This window comes from Tenrec ecaudatus, chromosome 16 (genome assembly GCF_050624435.1).
Source record: "Tenrec ecaudatus isolate mTenEca1 chromosome 16, mTenEca1.hap1, whole genome shotgun sequence".
Taxonomy (NCBI): Eukaryota; Metazoa; Chordata; class Mammalia; order Afrosoricida; family Tenrecidae; genus Tenrec; species Tenrec ecaudatus.
Window position 1 is genome coordinate 29,847,056 of NC_134545.1, and position 20,059 is coordinate 29,867,114.

The window sequence follows — 20,059 nt, forward strand, 5'->3', positions numbered from 1 at the left end:
AATATATATAGGAGGATGGGGAAATAGATCTATGTGTCTATATTTATAGGTCAAGTATTAAGGTGGCGGAAGGACCTTGGGCCTCTACTCAAACACTCCCTCAATGCATGAATACCTTCTTTTATTAAATTGGAACTCTATGATGCTCACTCTCCCGACACAACGGCTGGAGCCAAAGTGGGTGAACAAGTAAATGTGGTGAAGAAAGCTGATGGTGCCCGGCTATCAAAAGAGATAGAGACTGGGGTCCTAAAGGCTTGAAGAGAAACAAGCGGCCATCTAGCTCAGAAGCAACAAAGTCCACATGGAAGAACACACCAGCCTGTGTGATCGAGTGGTCCCAAAGGGATCAGTTACCAGGCATCAAAGAACAAAAAATCATATCATTGACTGCACACCTCCATGATAGGATCGCTGAAGACAAATGGGTGCATAAGCAAATGTGGTGAAGAAAGCTGATGGTGCCCGGCTATCAAAAGAGATAGTGTCTGGGGTCTTAAAGGCTTGAAGGTGAACAAGCGGCCATCTAGCTCAGAAGCAAATAAGCCCACATGGAAGAAGCACACCGGCCAGTGCGATCACGAGGTGCCCAAGGGACCAGGTATAAGGCATCATGCAAAAAAAAAAAAGAGATAAGTGTGTGTTTATGTATGTGTATATATGTATATATATCATATTAAATGAAGGGGGAAGTGCAGAGTGGAGACCCAAGGCCCAAGTGTCGGCCAATGGAGATCCCCTCATAGAGGGGTTTAGGAGAGGAGATGGGTTAATTAGGGTGTGAGGTAGTATCGATGAAGAACACAGCTTTCCCCCAGATCCTGGATGCTTCCTCCCCCCAACTACCATGATCTGAATTCTACCTTGCAGGGCTGGATAGGACAGAGGCTGTACACTGGTATATATGAGGGCTGGAGGTACAGGGAATCCAGGGTGGATGATACCTTCAGGACCAAGGGTGTGAGGGACGATGCTGGGAGAGTGGAGGGTGAGTGGGTTGGAAAGGGGGAACTGATTACAAGGATCCACACGTGACCTCTTCCCTGGGAGAGGGACAGCAGAGAAGGGGGGAGGGGAGACTCCGGATAGGGCAAGATATGACAAAATAACGATGTATAAATTACCAAGGGCACATGAGGGAGGAGGGAATGGGGAGGGAGGGGGAAAAAAAAGAGGACCTGATGCAAGGGGCTTAAGTGGAGAGCAAATGCCTTGAGAATGATTGGGGCAGGGAATGTATGGATGTGCTTTATACAATTGATGTATGTATATGTATGGATGGTGATAAGAGTTATATGAGTCCCTAATAAAATGTAAAAGAAAAGAGAAAAAAATGATTAGGCAAAGACTGTACAGATGTGCTTTATACAATTGATGTATGTATATGTATGAACCGTGAAAAGAATTGTATGAGCCCCAATAAATTGTTTAAAAAAAGATAGATATATATATAATTCAAGAAATGAACCATCAAATAATATACAGATAGATAACACAAGAAATTAACAGTTAAATTATAAAGCAGTGAGACATTAGCAGTCCTTCAAGTTTTGAGAGCTGCCAGGTGCCAGTCCCCTTCTGTAGAGAGAGCTGGGCTATATATACCCAGGCAGCAAACAGCAAGACAGGTCCCCAACTGTCATCAACTATCAGTCCCCAGCTCCAGAGATGAACATTCCAATCGTGTGGGCTTAAAGGGACCTCAACTTACAGCGACACAGTCCACAGGCTAGGCATCCCACAGGTAGTGTACCCCTTTAAACTGAGGCACAGAACAACCAAGGTGAGGCTCACCGAGCCATTTATCCCTCTGCCCTTCAGTTAATCCTACTTGTGTTTATCGGCCAGGCTGGCACAATAAACTATAGCAGTTGCTATGAACTGAAACCCACTCCAGGGCTTCTAAAAATAATAACAGGACTTGTGTATCTAAAAATGTAACTAACTATCTTAAGAAAAACTCCACTTAGTTTAGAGGAGCAGTTCTGAACCTGTGGTTCGCGACCACTTTGGGGAGGTCAAACATCCTTTTCACGGGGGTGGTCCAGTTCAAAACTGTAGCAAACTTCCAGTTTTGAAGTAGCAATGAAAATAATTTTATGACCAGGGGGTCATCAATACATGAGGAACATTCTGAAAAGGTCATGGCCTTCAGAAGGTTGAGAACCATTGCTCTAGAGGAAAAAGAAACATTGGTAGTGCCAAAGGTTAGCAAACAAGAGGCAGTCCCCCCAAAGAAGGATGAGCACAGTGACTGCAACAATGAACAAAAGCAAAAGCAAATTGTCAGGATGGTGCAGTGTTTCATGACATTGTGCATAGCGTTGCTATGAGCCAACCCACCCGGCAGCAGCTAACAACAATAAGAACAGGACGTGTGCGTCTAACTATATGCTGAACTAGACCACAGGAGAAACTACTCTCAGTTTGGAGCAGCGGTTCTCAACCTGTGAGTCGTGACCACTTTGGTTGGTCGAATGGCTTTTTCTCAGGGGTGGCCAGATACATAACAGTAGCAAAGTTACAGTTATGAAATGGCAATAGAGAAAATTTTATGATTTGGGGATCACCACTACACATTGGGGAGTGTATGGAAGGGTCGTGGAAATAGCAAGGTGGAGAACCACGGTCCTAGAGGAAGACACAGTACAGTAGAAGGGCAGCAAAAGAGAAGAAGCCGCTACAAGATGGACTAGCACAGTTGTGGGAACAGTGAGCACAAAAAAAAGAACCACTGCGACAATGCCACAGCCAGGGCAGCGTGTCATTCTATTGTGAACAGGTTTGCTATGAACCAAAACCCACCCAGGAGACCTAACTATAACAACAAGAGGACTTGTGTGTCTAACGATGTGCCTAACGATATCTTAAGAAAAACTCCACTTAGTATACAGCAGCAGTTCTGAACCTGTGGGTCGCGACCCCTTTGGGGGGGACTAACGACTTTTGCACAGGGGTGGCCTACTTCAAAACTGTAGTAAAATTTCAGTTATGAAGTAGCAATGAAAGAAATTTTATGACCGGGTGTCACCAATACATGAGGAACACTCTGCAAAGATCATGGCATTTGGAAGGTTGAGAACCACTGCTATAGAGGATGAAAGAAATCTTGAGAGTAAAAGGTCAGCAAATGAGAGGCAGTCCCCCAAAAGATGGATTAGCACAGTGACTGCAACAATGAGCGAAAGCAAAAGAAAACTGTGTGGATGTCAGAGGACGGGACAGCATTTCATGATATTGTGCATAGAATTTCTATGAGCCATCCCCACTCGACAGCCCCTAACAAAAATAAGAACAGGACTTGTTCATTTAACAATATGCTCAACTAGACTATAGGAGAAACTACTCTTATTTTAAAGCAGAGGTTCTCAACCTGTGAATTGTGACCACATTGTTGGTTAAATGACCCTTTCACAGGGGTGGCCAGATTCATAGCAATTACAAAATTACAGTTATGAAGTAGAAATAGGGAAAAATTTATTATTTAGGGACCACCAGTACACATTGGGTAGTGTATGGAAGGATCGTGGAAAATAGGAAGGTTGAGAACCACTGTCCTAGAGGAAGACACCAGGAAGTACAGTAGAAGGACAGCAAAAGAGAGGAAGCCCCTGCAAGATGGATTAGCACAGTGGCTGCAAGAATGAGTGCGAGCAAAGAACCACTGCGATGATGACACAAGCCTGGGCAGCATTTCATTCTTTTGTGCACAGGGTTGCTATGAACTGAAACCCATTCCAGGGCACCTAAAAATAATAACAGGACTTGTGCATGTAAAAATGTGCCGAACTATATCTTTTTTGTTGTTCTTATTTTATTTTTAAACATTTTATTAGGGGCACATACAACTCTTATCACAATCCATACATACATCAATTGTGTACAGCACATCTATACATTCTTTGCCCTCATCATTTTCAAAGCATTTGCTCTCCACTTAAGCCCTTTGCATCAAGTCCTCTTTTTCCCCTCCCTCCCTGCTCCCCACTCACCCATGAGCCCTTGATAATTTATAAATCATTATTTTGTCAGATCCTGCCCTGTCTGACATCTCCCTTCACCCCCTTTTCAGTTGTCCTTCCTCCAGGAAGGTTACTCGTAGATCCTTGTAATCAGTTCCCTCTTTCCAACCCCCTCTCCCTCTACCCTCCCACTATCACCACTCACACCCCTGGTCCTGAAGGTATCATCGTCCTGGATTCCCTGTGCCTCCAGCTCCTATCTGCACCAGAGTACATCCTCTGCTCTATCCAGAGTTTCAAGGTAAAATTCGGATCATGATAGCTGGGGGAGGGGGGGGGCGGGGAAGCATTTAGGAACTGGAGGAAAGCTGTATACCTCATCGGTGTTACATTGCACCCTGACTGACTCATCTCCTCCCCTAGACCCCTCTGCATCGGGATCTCCAGTGGCCGACAAATGGGCTTTGGGTCTCCACTCTGCACTCCCCCCTTCATTCACTCTGGTAAGATTTTTTTTTTCTTCTGATGATGCCTTATTCCTGATCCTTCAACACCTCGTGATTGCACAGGTTGGTGTGCTTCTTCCATGTGGGCTTTGTTGCTTCTGAGCTAGATGGCTGCTTGTTTACCTTCAGCCTTTAAGACCCCAGACGCTATCTCTTTTGATAGCCGGGCATCATCAGCTTTCTTCGCTACATTTGCTTATACACCCGTTTGTCTTCAGCGATCATATCCTGGAGGTGTGCACCCAATGATATGATTTTTTTGTTCTTTGATGCCTGATAACTGATCCCTTCAGAACCATGTGATCACACAGGCTGGTGTGCTTCTTCCATGTGGACTTTGTTGCTTCTGAGCTAGATGGCCGCTTGTTTACCTTCAAGCCTTTAAGACCCCAGACGCTACGTATTTTGATAGCTGGGTAAGAGCAGCTTTCTTCACCACATTTGCTTGTTCACCCGCTTTGTCTTCAGCGGTTGTGTTGGGGCGGTGAGCATCATGGAATGTCAATTTAATAGAAGAAAGTATTCTTGCATTGAGGGAGTACTTGAGTGGAGGCCTAATGTCCTTCCGCACCTAACTATATCTTACGAAAAACTCCACTTAGTTTAGAGCACCACTTGACCAGTTTCGGGGGGGACTAACTAGCTTGGGGGGGGGTGGAACAAACACCTTATTCACAAGGGTGGCCCACTTCAAAACTGTAGCAAAATAACAATTATGAAGTAGCAATGAAAGTAATTTTATGCTGCCCAACACAGCCTTTTGGCTCTTAGATTTCTAGGTGAGGAAGCAGGAGACTGAGGGCGGTCCAGAGGCTGTCCCACGGGACTCCCCATCCCGTGGGATGGGGACAGTGTGATGAGAGAGGTGGTGTTGTGGCCCTGCTTGTGCCCATGCTGACGTCTACACACTACATGTATAAACTACCTCAAACTTCAGTCATTAACAAGCATGCTTTAGACGTACCTTGAAAAAGTAACTATGTACACAGCTCCCTGTCCCTCCTGCCCTGCCCCGCGGCCCACCCCCACCCCCACCCCCACCCCCACTCCCCTTGCTGCTGAAGATTTCTTCAAAGAGAAAAATCAAATCTTTTAAAAAAATTTTACTGGCATGCTTCCCTCCACTCCCCCCAAGTCCCTCCCTGCAAAAAAGAAAATAATTTTATGACTGGGGGTTCAACAATACATGAGGAACAGTCTGAAAAGGTAATGGAATTCAGAAGGTTGAGGACCACTGCTCTAGAGGAAGAAATACTTCTTGGTAGACTAGAAGGTCACCAAACAAGAGACAGTCCACAAAAGATGGATTAGCACAGTGACCGCAACAATGAGCAAAACAAAAGAAAACTGCGAGGATGGCAGAGGACAGTACAGCGTTTGATGATATGGTTCATAGAGTAGCTATGAGCCAATCCCACTCGAGAGCCCCTAACAACAATAAGAATACGATCGTGTGTCTAACAATATGCTGAACTAGACCATAGGAGAGACTACTCTTAGTTTAAAGCAGCAGTTCTCAACCTGTGAGTTGTGACCACTTTGGTTGGTCGAACGACCTTTTCACAGGGGTGACCTGTTTCACAACAGTAGCAAAATTACAATTACGAAATAGAAATAGAGAAAAAATTATGATTTGCGGACCACCACTACATATTGGGAGGTATATGGGAGAGTCGTGGAAATAGGAAGACTGAGAAGCCCTGTCCTAGAGGAAGACCCAACTACAGTAGAAGGGCAGCAAAAAAGAGGAAGCCCCTACAAGACGGATTAGCCCAGTGGCTGCAACAATGAGCGCAACAGAGAACCACTGTGAGGATGGCACAAGCCAGGGCAGCGTTTCATTGTATTGTTCACAGGGTTGCTATGAACCAAAAACCACTCCAGGGAACCCGAAAATAAAAACAACTTGACTTCTGCGTCTAACAATATGCAAAACTATATCTTACGAAAAACTGCACTTAGTTTAGAGCAGTAGTTGAACCTGTGGGTTGTGACTCAGTTCAAAACACTAGCAAAATTACAGTTATGAAGTGGCAATGCAAATAACTTTATGACTGGGGGGTCACCAATACATGAGGAACAGTCTGAAAAGGTCATGAAGGTTGAGAACCACTGATCTGGAGGAAGAAAGAAATCTTGGTAGAGTAGAAGGTCAGAAAATGAGAAGTAGTCCCCCAAAAGATGGATTAGCACAGTGCCTGCAACAATGAGCGAAAGAAAAAGAAGACTGTGAGGATGGCAGAGGACGGGGCAGCGTTTCATGATACTGTGCATAGAGTTCCTATGAGCCAAACGCACTCAACAACCACTAACCATAATAAGAACAGGCCTTGCGCCTAAAAATATGTTGAATTAGACCATAAGGGAAACTACTCTTAGTTCAGAGCAGGGGTTCTCAACTTGTGGGTCATGACAACTTTGGTTGGGCGAACGACCCTCTCACAGGGGTGGCCCGATTCATAACAATTACCAAATTATAGTTATGAAGTAGCAATGAAAGTAATTTTATGACTGGGGATTCACCAATACGTAAGGAACCGTCTGAAAAGGTCAAGGCATTCGGAAGGTTGAGAACCACAGCTAAAGAGGATGGAAGAAATCTTGGAAGAGGAGACGGTTAGCAAACAAGGGGCTGTACCCCAAAAGATGGATTAGCACAGTGTCTGCACCGATGAGCGAAAGCAACAGAAAACTGTCAGGATCGCAGAGGACGGGAAAGCTTTTCATGATATTGTGCATAGAGTTGCTATGAGCCAAACGCATTCGCCAGCCTTTAACAACAATAACAAAAGGACTCGTGCGTCTAACAATATGCTGAACTAGACCATAGGAGAAACTACACTTAGTTTAGAGGAGCGGTTCTCAACCTGTGAGTCGTGACCACTTTGGGTGGTTGAACGGCCCATTAACAGGAATGGGCCAATTCATAATAGTAGCAAAATTACAGTTTTGAAGGAGCAATTGAAATAATTTTAGATTCCGGGACCATAACTTCATTGGGAATTGTATGAAAAGGACGTGGAAATAGGAAGGTTGAGGACCACTGTCCTAGAGAAAGACAAAAGTACAGGAGAAGGGCAGCAAAAGAGAGGCAACCCCTGCACGAATGGTTAGCACGGTGGTTGCGACAATGAGGGCAAGCAAAGGTCCACAGGATGGGGCAGCATTTCATGATATTGTGCACAGAATTGCTATGAGTCAAAAACCACTCGACGTCACCTAACAACAACAGGATTTGTGCTTTACAAAGTATGCTGAACTTCATCTTAATAGAAACAGCTCTTCATTTAGAGCAGTGGTTCTCACCGATCATGAACCTTTTTGGAGGTCGAACGACACTTTTACAGCAGTGGCTCGTTCATAAGAGTTGAAAAATTAGATTCATGAAGTAGCAACAAAAATAATTTTATGACTGGGCGCTCACCTCTATATGAGGAACGGTATTAAAGGGTTGTAGCATTAGGAAGGCTGAGAACCACTGCCCTAGAGAAAGACACAAATCCTGGTACAGGAGAAGGGCAGCAAAAGAGAGGCAGCCCCCAGAAAGATGGATTAGCACAGTGGCTGCAACAATGAGCTTGGCAGCGTTTCATTATATTGTACATAGCGTTGCTATGAGCCAACACCCACTCAACTACACCCAACAACAATAACAAGGGATTCAAGGGATTTGTGATTCTAACAATATACTGAAAAAGGTCTTAAGAGAAACCTCTCTTAGTTTAGAGTAGCAGTTCTCAACCAGTGAGTCACAAACCCTTTTAGTGGTGGGGAGGGGGGCTAGTGACCCTTTCACAGGATTGGCCCGATTCATAACAGTAGCAAAATTACAGTTATGAAATAGCAATGAAAATAAATTTATATTTCCTTGTGCACCCATTGTCATCAGCGATCGTGCCAGGCAGGTGAGCATCTCAGACTGCCAAATTGTTAGAACAAAGTGTTCTTGTGTTGAGGGAGTACCTGAGCGGGGGCCCACTGTCCATCTGTTTCCTTAATATTAAACCTACACATATATGTACATAGATCTATTCACCCCTCATCTTATATAAATATATTTACATTTTTATACGTCTGTATTTAAAACTCTATGACTATCCTTTGCCTCCCAGTTCTTTCCTCTGTTTCTTTGTACTTTCTTCTTGTCCCACTAACATATTCTGCCTTCGTTTGGGTTTTAGGAATTCCTCTCGGTCACATTGCCCACAATCCAGACCTCCCACCCCCTCCTTGAGATTGATTTTGGATCACTTATTCCCTTGTCCCTGTGTTTCTTAACCCCCTTTTCATTTCCCCCACCTTCCCTACCCACTTGTCCCCCCAGAACTGTCATCCTGTTGTTCTCTCTTCTGGCTTGTATATTCCACCTATCCCTTCCAGGTAGACATGCTATGTACTATCACAAGACTGAGTACCACGAAGCAACAACAGAAAGTAAAACAATAGCTACAACAACACACATAGACACATAAACGTATGAATATTTCAGGGTTTGTTTGTTTTCTGTCACGGGTGCTTTCCAGTCAAGTCTGATGGGGTGCCATGCCCTGGCACCACCACTATCCCTGGGGACTTCATTGCTTTGCTTCTCCCACTGTTCTGATGCATGGCCCCAGCAGCAGGCTTCGGTGTCATGAGCTCATGGTGGGCACAATTCCCTTTGTGTGTCTCTAGTGTTGTCCCCAATGGTGCTATGGGTCAATGAAGAACACTGTGTCCCATGGTGGGGCTGGCCCTGTGGTCATCTCTGTGTATTGCTTTTCAGAACAGGAACATTGTCCTCAAGGATTGGTGAGCCAGGGTGTGCATCACTTTTTTCTTTGTCCTCCCCGCCACCCCCACCCCCCCCGCCGTCCCCTTGTTAGCTCCTGTGTTCTCTGACCAGACCAGTCCCTCTTCCCCTCTCCTTGAGCTGTAGTGTCAGTGTTGTCCTCTGAAGTGAATTCTTTTGGGGGAGCGGGTGGTGCTGTTCACTTAGTTGGTAATGGGGCTGGTCACTCAGACTTCCTAACTCAATGAAAATAATTTTATGACTGGGCAGTCAGCACTATATGAGGAATGGTATTAAAGGGTTGTAGCATTAGGAAGGTTGAGTACCACTGCCCTAGAGAAAGACACCAATATTGGTACAGGAGAAAGGCAGCAAAAGAGCGGCATCCCCCAGAGAGGTGGATTAGCACAGTGGCTGCAACAATGAGCGCTAGCAAAAGAACCACTGTGGGGGTGGCAGAGGACGGGACAGCGTTTCATGTTATTGTGAATGAACTGCTATGGGCCAAACCCACTCGACAGCCCCTAACAACAATAACAAGAGGACTCATGCATCTAACAATATACTGAAAAGGACCTTAGTTCAGAGCAGTGAGTCTCAACCTGAGTCGTGACCTCTTTCGGGGTTCGAACGACCCTTTCAAAAGGGTGGCCCGATTCATAACAGTAGCAAACTTACAGTTATGAAGTAGAGCGAGAATAATTTTATAGTTGTGGGGTCACCACTACATGAGGAACTGTATGAAGGGTCATGGCATTAGGAATGTTGACAACCACTACCCTAGAGGAAGGCAGAAATCTTGGTACAATAGAAGAGCAGCAAACAAGAGGCAGCCCCTATAAGATGGATTAGAACAGTGGCTGGAAAAATTAGCACTAGCCGAAGAACAACTGTGAAGTTGGCAGAGGATGGGACATCGTTTCAGTATATTATGGTGTATAGTATTGCTATGAGCCAAACCCACTTGACGGCCCCTAACCACAGTAACAACAGTACTCATGCATCTGAGAATATTCTGAACTAGACCTTAAAAGAAACTTTTCTTAGTTTAGGGCAGCGGTTGACAAGCTGTGAGTCATGACCCCTTTGGGTGGTCGAACAACCCTTTCTCTGGGATTTCCTGATTTATAAAAGTAGCAAAATTACAGTTATAATTACGAACCAAAATAATTTTAGGGTTGGGGATCCATCACTACATGACAAACTGTATGGAATGATCCTGGCACTAGGAAGGTTGAAAACCACTTCCCTAGAAGAACAAACAAATATTGATACAGTTGAAGGGCAGCAAATTAGAGTCAGCCCCCCACCCTCAAAAAAAAATGTGAGGATGGCAGAGGAGGGGACAGCCTTAAATTATATTAGACATAGAGTTTTTATGAGTCAAAATTGACTCGACACCACCTAAGAAAAACAGGATTGTGCTTCTAACAGTATTCTGAAGAAAACAATAAGAGAAATGCCTATTAGTTTAGAACAGTGGATCTCAACCCTGGGGTCGCAATCTCTTTTGGGATTCGAACTACCTTTCACAGAGGTGACCTGATTCATAACAGCAGCAAAATTACAGGTATGATGCAGCAATGAAAATAATTTTATGATTGGGGGATCAACACTACATGGGGAATTGTATTAAAGGGTCGTGGCATTAAGAAGTTTGAGAACCACTGTACTAGAGTAAGGCAGAAATGTTGGTACAGTAGAAGGTCAGCAAAAGAAAGGCAGCCTTCAGAAAAATGGATTCGTACAGTGGAAGCAACAATGAGCACAAGCAAAGAGCCACTGTGAGGATGGCACAGGACGGTGCAGCGTTTCAGTATATCATACAAAGAGATTCTATGAGCCCAAACCCACTCGATGACACCTAACAACAACAGGATATGTGTTTCTAACAATATGCTGAAGACCTTAAGAGAAACTCCTCTTAGTTTAGAGCAGTGGTTCTCAACCAGTGGGTCTTGACCACTTTAGGGGATGGGGGACCCGGGGGGAGCAGCAGACCCTTTCACAGGGGTGGCCCGATTCATACCAGTAGCAAAATTAGAGTTATGAAAAAGCAACAAAAATAATTTTATAGTTGGACATTCACAACTACATTCGGAGTTGTATGAAAGAAGCCCGGTGATAGGAAAGTTGAGAACCACTGCACTAGAGGAAGACACAAATCTTGGTAGAGGAGAAGCGCAGCAAATGAGAGGCACCTCCCAACAAGACTGATAGGACAGTTGCGGCAACAGTGAGGACAAACTAAAGATGCACTGTCAAGACGGCACAGTATGGGGCAGGGTTTCATTATATTGTGCATATAAAACCCACTTGATGGCCCCTAACAACAATAACCACAAGACTCGTGCATCTAACAATGTGCCGACAGGACCTTAAGAGAAACTCTTAGTTTAGAGCAGAGGTTCTCATCCTGTGTGTTGCGACCTCTTTTGGGAGACAAACAACCCGTTCACAGGGGTGGCCTGTTCATTAAAGTAGAAAACTTAGAGTTATGATATAACAATGAAAATAATATTTTGATTTTTAGGGCATTTATTGTGTTTGGGGGACTTTAAGAGTTTTTTAAAGACTTTTGGTGTATTAGGGTGTTTTAGGAAGACTTTTTACCATTTATTTAACGGTCTTGGGATGTTTTGGGGGTCTGTGGGGTGTGTTTAGCATTTTAGAAATATTTTTAGACCTCTTAGGGATTTAAGTCTTTTATGGTGTTTTTAGGAAGTTTAGTATGTTTTGTGGAGCTTAGTGTGGATTTTAGGGCTTTGAGGTTATTTGGGGAGATTTTATAGTACTTTTAACTGCTTTTGGAATGCTTTTTAGGTTTTATGTGTTTTAAGAGTGCTAGGGTGTTTTTTGCCATTTAGGGTGTTTATATTACTTTAGACTGTTTTTAAATCTTAAGATTGTTGTATAGGGATACAATTTCTCAGTGTTTTTGTAGTTTATTTTTAGAGTTTAGGTGTTCTTCAGAGGTTTTTTTTAGGAAGCTTTGGCAATTTTTAAGGACTTTTGCTCTTGTTTCTCTTTTTAATTTAAGTGGGTTTTTTAGGACTTTAAAGCTGTTTCTCAAGGATTTTAAAGTTTCGTGACTTTTAGGGTGTTTTAGGGGGGTTCATGGTGTGTTTGTGGCTTTTAGAGTGTTTGCTTGGATTCTTGGTGGGGGTTTTTTTTCTCAGTATCTTAGGGTGTGTTTTAGATATTTTCCTGTGCTTTTTAAGAACTTTTAGTGTATTGTTAGGGCCATTTAGGTTTTTATAATGGCGTTTAAAGTTTTTAGGTGTTAAGGATATTTGGAGGTCTTTATTGGTTTGGGGGACATTTGGGTTTGTTTTGGATATTATAGTGTGTTCTATATTGCTTTCGGGGTGTTTTATACGGTTTTAGGGCTTTTAATTTTTAAGACTTTTTTAGTGTTTATTGGGTATTACTGTGTATTTCAGAGCTTTTTCACAATTTTTTTAGCATTGAAGAAATTTTTAGTGCCGTTACAGTGTTTCTCAGGACTTTTAGGGCATGTCTCAGTCATCTATCTTGTCTTCAACCCAGTGTACTCCTTGATTGTCCTGAAAAGTCTACTGTACCCTGAATTAGGTCCATTAAGTTCATTCCAGCTTTCTCATTGAAGTTCTTGATTTTTTTTTAGGGCTTTAAGGTTGTTTGGGGACATTTAAGGTGTATTTGGGGCAATAGGGTGGTTTGGGGGTCTTGGGGTGTTTTATATGATTTTAGGCTGATTTTAAGTGATTTGTGGATGATTATTTTAGAGTGTATTCATATTTTAACACGTTAGGGTGTTTTTATTGATCTTACTGGGTTTCTTAGAGATTTTAGGGTCTTTTTAATATTTTACATTTTTTTAGGATTTTAGGTTTTGTTAGGGTTTTCATGTTGTCTTCAGGGCATTTATGGGGTTTGGGGATGTTTAGAGTTTGGGAATCTCTTATGGATGATTTTTTGAAGTGTCACATGTTTTCTGGGGAATTTAGTAGTTCTTTTGTGGCTTTAGAGTGTTCTTAGCATTTTAGGGGTATTGTGGCTTTTCAGACATTTTAAGGCTTTTAGGGTGATTTTAATGTTTAAGGGTGTTTTTTGAGCTTATATGGTATTTTTAGGGATTTTAGGGTTGTTAAAATTTTAGGGTGTTTCTTAAGGCCCTAGAGTGTTTGAGGGGAATTAAGTGTTTGTTTTTAGCACTTTAGGCTTTTTTTTTTTTTTTGGCTTTCATGGTGAATTCATGGCTATTAGGCTATTGTGCTTTTACGATGTTTTATAATGGTTTAGGTTGCTTTGTAGGGATTTTCTTGGGGTTTTTAATGACTTTTGGCGTGTTTGGGGGGCTTTGGTGTGCTTTATTTGGTGTTTTATGACTTTTGGGTAATTTTAGGGTATTTATTGTATTTGGGGGACTTTAAGATATTTTTTAAAGACTTTGGTGTATTAGGGTGTTTTATGAAGGCTTTTAGCATTTGTCTTAGGATATTTAGGGGAGCTTTGAGGTGTTTTTAGCATTTTAGAATTATTTTTAGACCTTTTAGGGATTTAAGTCTTTTATGGTGTTTTGGGGAATTTTAGTATGTTTTGTGGAGCTTAGTGTGAATTTTAGGGCTTTGAGGTTATTTGGGGAGCTTTTACAGTACTTTTAGCTGCTTTGGTATGATTTTAAGCTTTGTGTTTTTAAGGGTTTTAGGGTGTTTTTCAGTTTTAGGGTGTTTATATTATTTTAGACTGTTTTTAAAGGCTTTAGATTGTTTTATAGGGTTAAAATTTCTTAGTGTTTTCGTTGGTTATGTTTAGAGTTTAGGGTGTTTTTTACAGTTTTTTTAGGAAGGTTTGAGAATTTTTTAAGGACTTTTGCTGTTGTTTATCTTTTTAATTTATGGTGGGAATTTTAAGGACTTTTAAGCTGTTTCTCAACAATTTTAAAGCGTTTTATTACTTCTAGGGTGTTTGGGTGTGTTTTGCCTTTTAGAGCGTTTGCTTGGATTCATGGGTTTTGTTTTTGTTTTTCAGTATCTTAGGGTGTGTTTTAGGGATTTTCCTGTGCTTCTTAAGAACTTTTAGTGTATTGTTAGGGCCATTTAGGGTTTTTATAATGGTGTTTTAAGTGTTTAGGTGTTAAGGATGTTTGGAGGCCTTTAATGTGTTTCGGGACATTTGGGTTTTTTTTAATATTATAGTGTGTTCTATATTCCTTTCAGGGTGTTTTATATGGTTTTAGGGATTTTAATTTTTAAGTCTTTTTTTACTGTTTATTGGGTATCCGTGTGTATTTCAGAGCTTTTGGGCTATTTTTTAGCATTGAAGAATTTTTAGTGCAGTCACAGTGTTTCTAGGTACTTTTAGGGCATGCCTCAGTCATCTATCTTGTCTTCCACTCAGTGTGCTCCTTGATTGTCCTGGAAAGTTTATCTATACCCCGAATTGCATCCATTAATTGAAGATCTTGATTTTTTAGGGCTTTAGGTTGTTTGGGGCTGTTTCAGGTGTCATTTGGGCATTAGGGTGGTTTGGGGCTTTTAGGGTGTTTAAGATTTTAAGGTGTTTTTAAGGGATTTAGAGGTTATTTTTTAGAGTGGATTCATATTTTTTAACACGTTAGGGTGTTTATTGTGACCTTACAGGATTTCTTAGAGATTTTAGGGTCTTTTTAATATTTCACTTTTTTTTTTTTTTTAGCATTTTAGGTTTTGTTAGGGTTTTCACGGTGTCTTCAGGGCATTTATGGTGTTTGAGGATATTTAGGGATTGGGAATCTTCTGATTTTTTGGAAGTTTCCCATGTTTTATTGGCACATTTATTGTGGGTTTTTGTGGCTTTAGAGTGTTATTTGCATTTTAGGAAGTATTTTTCAATATTTTAAGGCTTTTAGAGTGATTTTACTGTTTAAGCGTGTTTATTTGGCTTATATATTAACTTTATGGCTTTTTGGGTTTTGTTAAAATTTCAAGGTGTTTCTTAAGACCTTAGTGTTTGGGGGGATTAGGTGTTTGTTTTTAGCACTTTAGGGTTTTGTTTTTTGGCTTTCATGGTGAATTCATGGCATTAGGCTATTGTGCTTTACGGTGTTTTATAAGGGTTTAGTGTGCTTTGTACGGATTTTCTTGGGTTTGGGGTTTTTTAATGACGTCTAGCGTGTTTCTAGGGCTTTGGGTGTGGTTTATTTTGTGTTTTAGTCCATTTGGGTATTTTTAGGGCATTTATTGTGTTTGGGGAACTTTAAGAGATTTTTTTAGCTATTAGTATGTTTTGTGCAGCTTAGTGTGGATTATCGGGGTTTGATGTTATTTGGAGGGCTTTTATAGTACTTTTAGCTGCTTTTGGTATGCTTTTTAGCTTATATGTGTTTTTAAGGTTATCATTGTCATTGTTTTTGGTTGTTTTGTTGCTTTTAGTGCTTGGTTTTCTTCTGTCTTGTTTTGTGTGTGTTATTACATTTACAGGACTGGCTAAATAACAATGGTTGGATGAACAACCTGGATGAGAATAAAACGGGACCAACACTTCTCAGGAGACATGGGACAGATGGGGGTGTGCAGAAAGGCAGTGGTGTTAAAAAAGCCAGAGACAAGGGACCAACAAGTGATGCAAATAGGTGGTGAGTAGGGGGTGTAGGAGGCCTGGTAGGGAGGGAAATAATTATTGCCTTTATTAATCAGTCCACGTCAGACATGAAAAAAAAGTGGGAAGGGTTTGAAAGGAAAAATCTTAGTGATTTGGTAGAAGTGGCTCAGCGGGTGTATAACAACAGAGATTGACCCTACCACGACAGAGCAAAGAAACTACCTAAAATAGTAGTAATTGCCACCAGAGACCCCAGAGGCTCAGGAAAAAGAGACCATGACCCACTCACAAAGAGGCTGAACTGTGGGCACCGCCAAGCCCCAAGGAAGGATCAATGTACCTACCACAGAAAAGAAAGAAATTGGAAAAATCAGTGCACTGAAAACCCCAGGAGAGGTGCACGACCCTCCACTAGAGAGGATGGGCCTCATCTCACCTAGAAAAACCCAAGTGACAGACAGTAGTGCTTGAAGAAGCTGAATGAAGGTGTCAGGGCTCTGTTTCACTTGGCCTCCAGGATCCCAGGCTAACTCTCCAAGGAGGTAGCCAGCCAGTAAATTTCTTAGTGGACACAGGGACCACTTTCTCTGGTTCAACAAAGAGTACGGGAGCATTGTCAAAAGGGAAGGTTTGAATCACAGTCAGTATATATGATTGCTTCCAAAGAGAACTCACACCATGGAGGTTGGGTGGGTTTCCCAAGACATCAAGATAAAAAATATCTATCTGCCCTTTGTCCCAGTTAGCCATATGATTTTCATGGCACTGACTCCTTGCTCGGCTGTTGAGCCAGGGAAACTGTTTGAGCAGGAGATGAGGCGGTGACCATCAGCCGAAGGACAAAATCTCCACAGTGGGCTTCCTGTTTCAATATGGAGCCACCTATATCACCTCTTGGACATTATTGTTGTCCTGGGCTCAGAATCGCAACCACAGGTCTAGAACGCACCCGACAGGTACACACAATTTAAATCAAGGTCTGCTTAGCCCATCTCGATCACTTGGTGACATGGGAGTAGGGACAATGGAGTCCCATTACTTTCCAAATGAGAAAACTCACACAAAAAGACACAGGTGTTGACCCACATGCACGCAACTGGTTAACAAAGCCATATTCACAACCAGTGTCTGGAGCCAGAGCTCTGAGCCCCACATGCCTGTGCCCAGTTGAGCAGTCACTCTCCGGGACCCTCAAAAAATCTGAGCAGATCCTCCACCTGCACCCACCCAAATATTTTATTTCAGAGGGTGGCAGTGAATATGCAGCTCTGGGAGAGGGATATCTGATTGGAGCACACGGAGCGGGGAGAGTGGAGCACATCCTGGCCCCCCAGGCCTTGAGGATGATGTTCCCACTCAGAGAAGCCAGTCCACATAGAAGACCACATGGCCAGCACCACGATGAGACATGATGTCCCTCAAAGACCCATAGCCCTAGAGGAGACAACACTGGAGACACAGTGTGGGAATTGCGCCCGAACTGATGCTGCCACACGGAGGCATTACACTAAGGGGGTGCAGCAGAAGAGCAAGGAAATGGAGCATCAAGGTCCCCAGGGAATGCCAAAGGAGGACTTTGGGGACAGGACTTGGTACCCCAATAGACTGGACTGGAAAACACTCCTAAAGGCCAACATATAGTCCATGAACTAACCACGAGCTTTTCTTTCTTGTTGAGTTGTGTTTTCTTTCATTGTCATTGGATTTTGGTTGTTTTGTTGCTTTTAGTGCTTGGTTTCTCTCTGTCTTGTTTTGTACATGTTATTAAACCTACAGTTCTGGCTGAATTGAATTTACTTGGCCTAGGTAAGTCAATGCGGGTGCAGAGCACACCCAGGTGTACCTGCCATTCCTGGTCGGAATCCTGGAGCTCTGAGCACGCACAGTGTGCCACTACTTCCTGGGCCACTACTCGGACCTTTGAGCATGCGTAATGGACACCCCAGTCCCTATGCTAGCTACATACATTTACACTCTGAAGAGATACGGACCCAAATCTTTGGGGGTACTGGGCGACGACATCTCTAGCTACTTCCTGCTGGAAAAAGGGGCGAAGTGGGGCTTTGGGTCCATACACTTCTTACTCTGCTGGGAGGGGTTGTCCATTCAGGACTAGGATGAATAAGGTTGAGGTGGTCCAGGAGATGGTGGTCCTGGAGCTGGCACACTTGGTACAGAGGCCTTGGTAAGTTGAGAACTTCTGGGAAAACAAACAGACAAAAGGGTGAACAGTTTAACTGACACAAGGCTAGGATTGTGAGGTGGCATTGCCCTTGAAATTAGGTGAGCATCACAGGAAATAAGTAATTATCTTAGGATTATCAGGCATGTGTGTTTGTTCATTCTAAGTACAGGCATGGGGGTAAAAGCATTCACAATTTCCCCTCGGAGGGTACAGGGATTGGACACTAGTGGGTGCAGTGGGATCGCTGCTTCATTTATGATCCTAAAGTCTTGGACCCGCTGATAAGAACTATCCTTCTTTTTAACTCTATAACGCCTCAATTTTTAATTCGGGGCAAACAAATTTTGTTTTTATTCATTACTTTCTTTTTTTGCATTTAACTTGATTTATCTCAGTATTTTGAATGCTCAGTTTTTCACAGTTCTAACAAACTCCCTATCTAAATGCTATTCTACCTTGTCCCATATCAGAGTAGCCGTGGTTTCTCAATTGTTTAACAAAATAGCAAAACACCTCTTATCCTTAAACATACTAAACAGGAATAAATGTGTGAACAAGACCATGCATCCACTTAGATTCTAAAGTTACTTAACTGCTATATGAAAAATAACATTTGAAAATTGACCCCATAAAAGGCTAAATCTCCAAGCTACCCATATACAACAGGAAAATATAGTTAAATACACTATTTTCATTCCAGCTCCACCCTTCACTACTTATAAAGTTTTCAAAAAATAAAGTGAAGATTCTGTCTCAAACCTTACTGCTGTTGGGCACAGCTGCTGGAAGTGGCACCGGGACTCTCCAAGGACATAGTGGTGGCACTAGTGTTAATGCTGGCTGCAGCTAGAGCTTGGGATCGCTCTTCTTCCTCTTTTAGAGCATCTGCATACTGAACTGGGAAACAATCTGGGCCACCTCCATAGGCCTTTGATAAAAACTCGAGGAGCTTCATCTTGCTGATTTCAGGGTAGGTTCTTGGACCCCACACAAACTCATAACATGGAGGATCTGTATTTGGTAGCTGCTTGTACTCTACGTAATTTTCCTGAACCAGAACCAACTCTCCCGTGATAAAATAAATGGTTCCCCATAGATGAAGTGCTTTTCCCCAGCATATATGCCCATCTTATTCAGCACATGCCACACTTCTTCTTCAGTGTCACGGTTGCCTTTCAGGAAAATTATACCCAAAAGAAGAATCAAAAGGCCAGTCTTTGGCATCCCTTCTGTTTCACTCAGCATGCCATCATAGGTGAGACCGAGTTTAATGATGATTGTGTAACAGTGGTTGGTGGGATCTACTTCCTTCACTTCAAGGCCAAATACTATCTCCAAGCGTTCGTTGGCTTTCTTCAGGATCTCAGCGAAGTTATCTTTGTACTCCTTGATGACATTATTCAGCATGTCTTCTACGGTGATTGGCTCTGTATTTTGATACTTGAACAGCAGAAAATTCACCAACACAGTCACTTTCTCCTCTATGGGTGACAGGAAAAAGTTTTCAAGGACTAGCTGGGACAGTAAGGCATTTGCACTGCCCTCTTCCAGGTCATCTTCCTCGGATTCAGTCTCTTCAATGTCTGCCAAAGAGGAAAAAGTACATACACTTTGCAGACCCTGGGAAGCACTGAGCAGCTCCACATTACAAGTCTCCTCTGAAGTGGTCTCCTCCACAGAAGACTCCTCCTCAGTGGCCTCACCATCATAGCTGGCAGTTGTAGACGAAGAGGAAGAAGAGTCCTCATCCAAAAATTCAGGTAGCAGTCCATTCATTTCCAGATCTTCCAGAGATACAGAAAGAGGCTGTTCAGGAAGGAAGCGAGGGCTCTTTCAACAGGCATGATGTCTTTTGTAGGTGTCAGGTGAGAGCTTGGAAAAAAGAGAGAAACAAGCAACCCCACACCTTTTAGGAAATGGGAAGCAAGGGCCATTTATAGAGGTCTAAAAAAGGCATGTACAAATACAAATATATTAATATTTGAGCATGGGGAAATAGATCTATGTCCATATATTTATAAATTTCGTATTAAGGTAGCAGTTGGACATTGGGCTTCCACTCAAGTACTGC

General features: G+C 42.6%; 1 pseudogene; it reads right to left on the bottom strand.

Moving 5' to 3' along the window:
• Window positions 1-18,748: 18,748 nt before the first annotated feature.
• LOC142428567 (melanoma-associated antigen B16-like) lies at window positions 18,749-19,764 on the bottom strand (annotated as a pseudogene).
• Window positions 19,765-20,059: the final 295 nt, after the last annotated feature.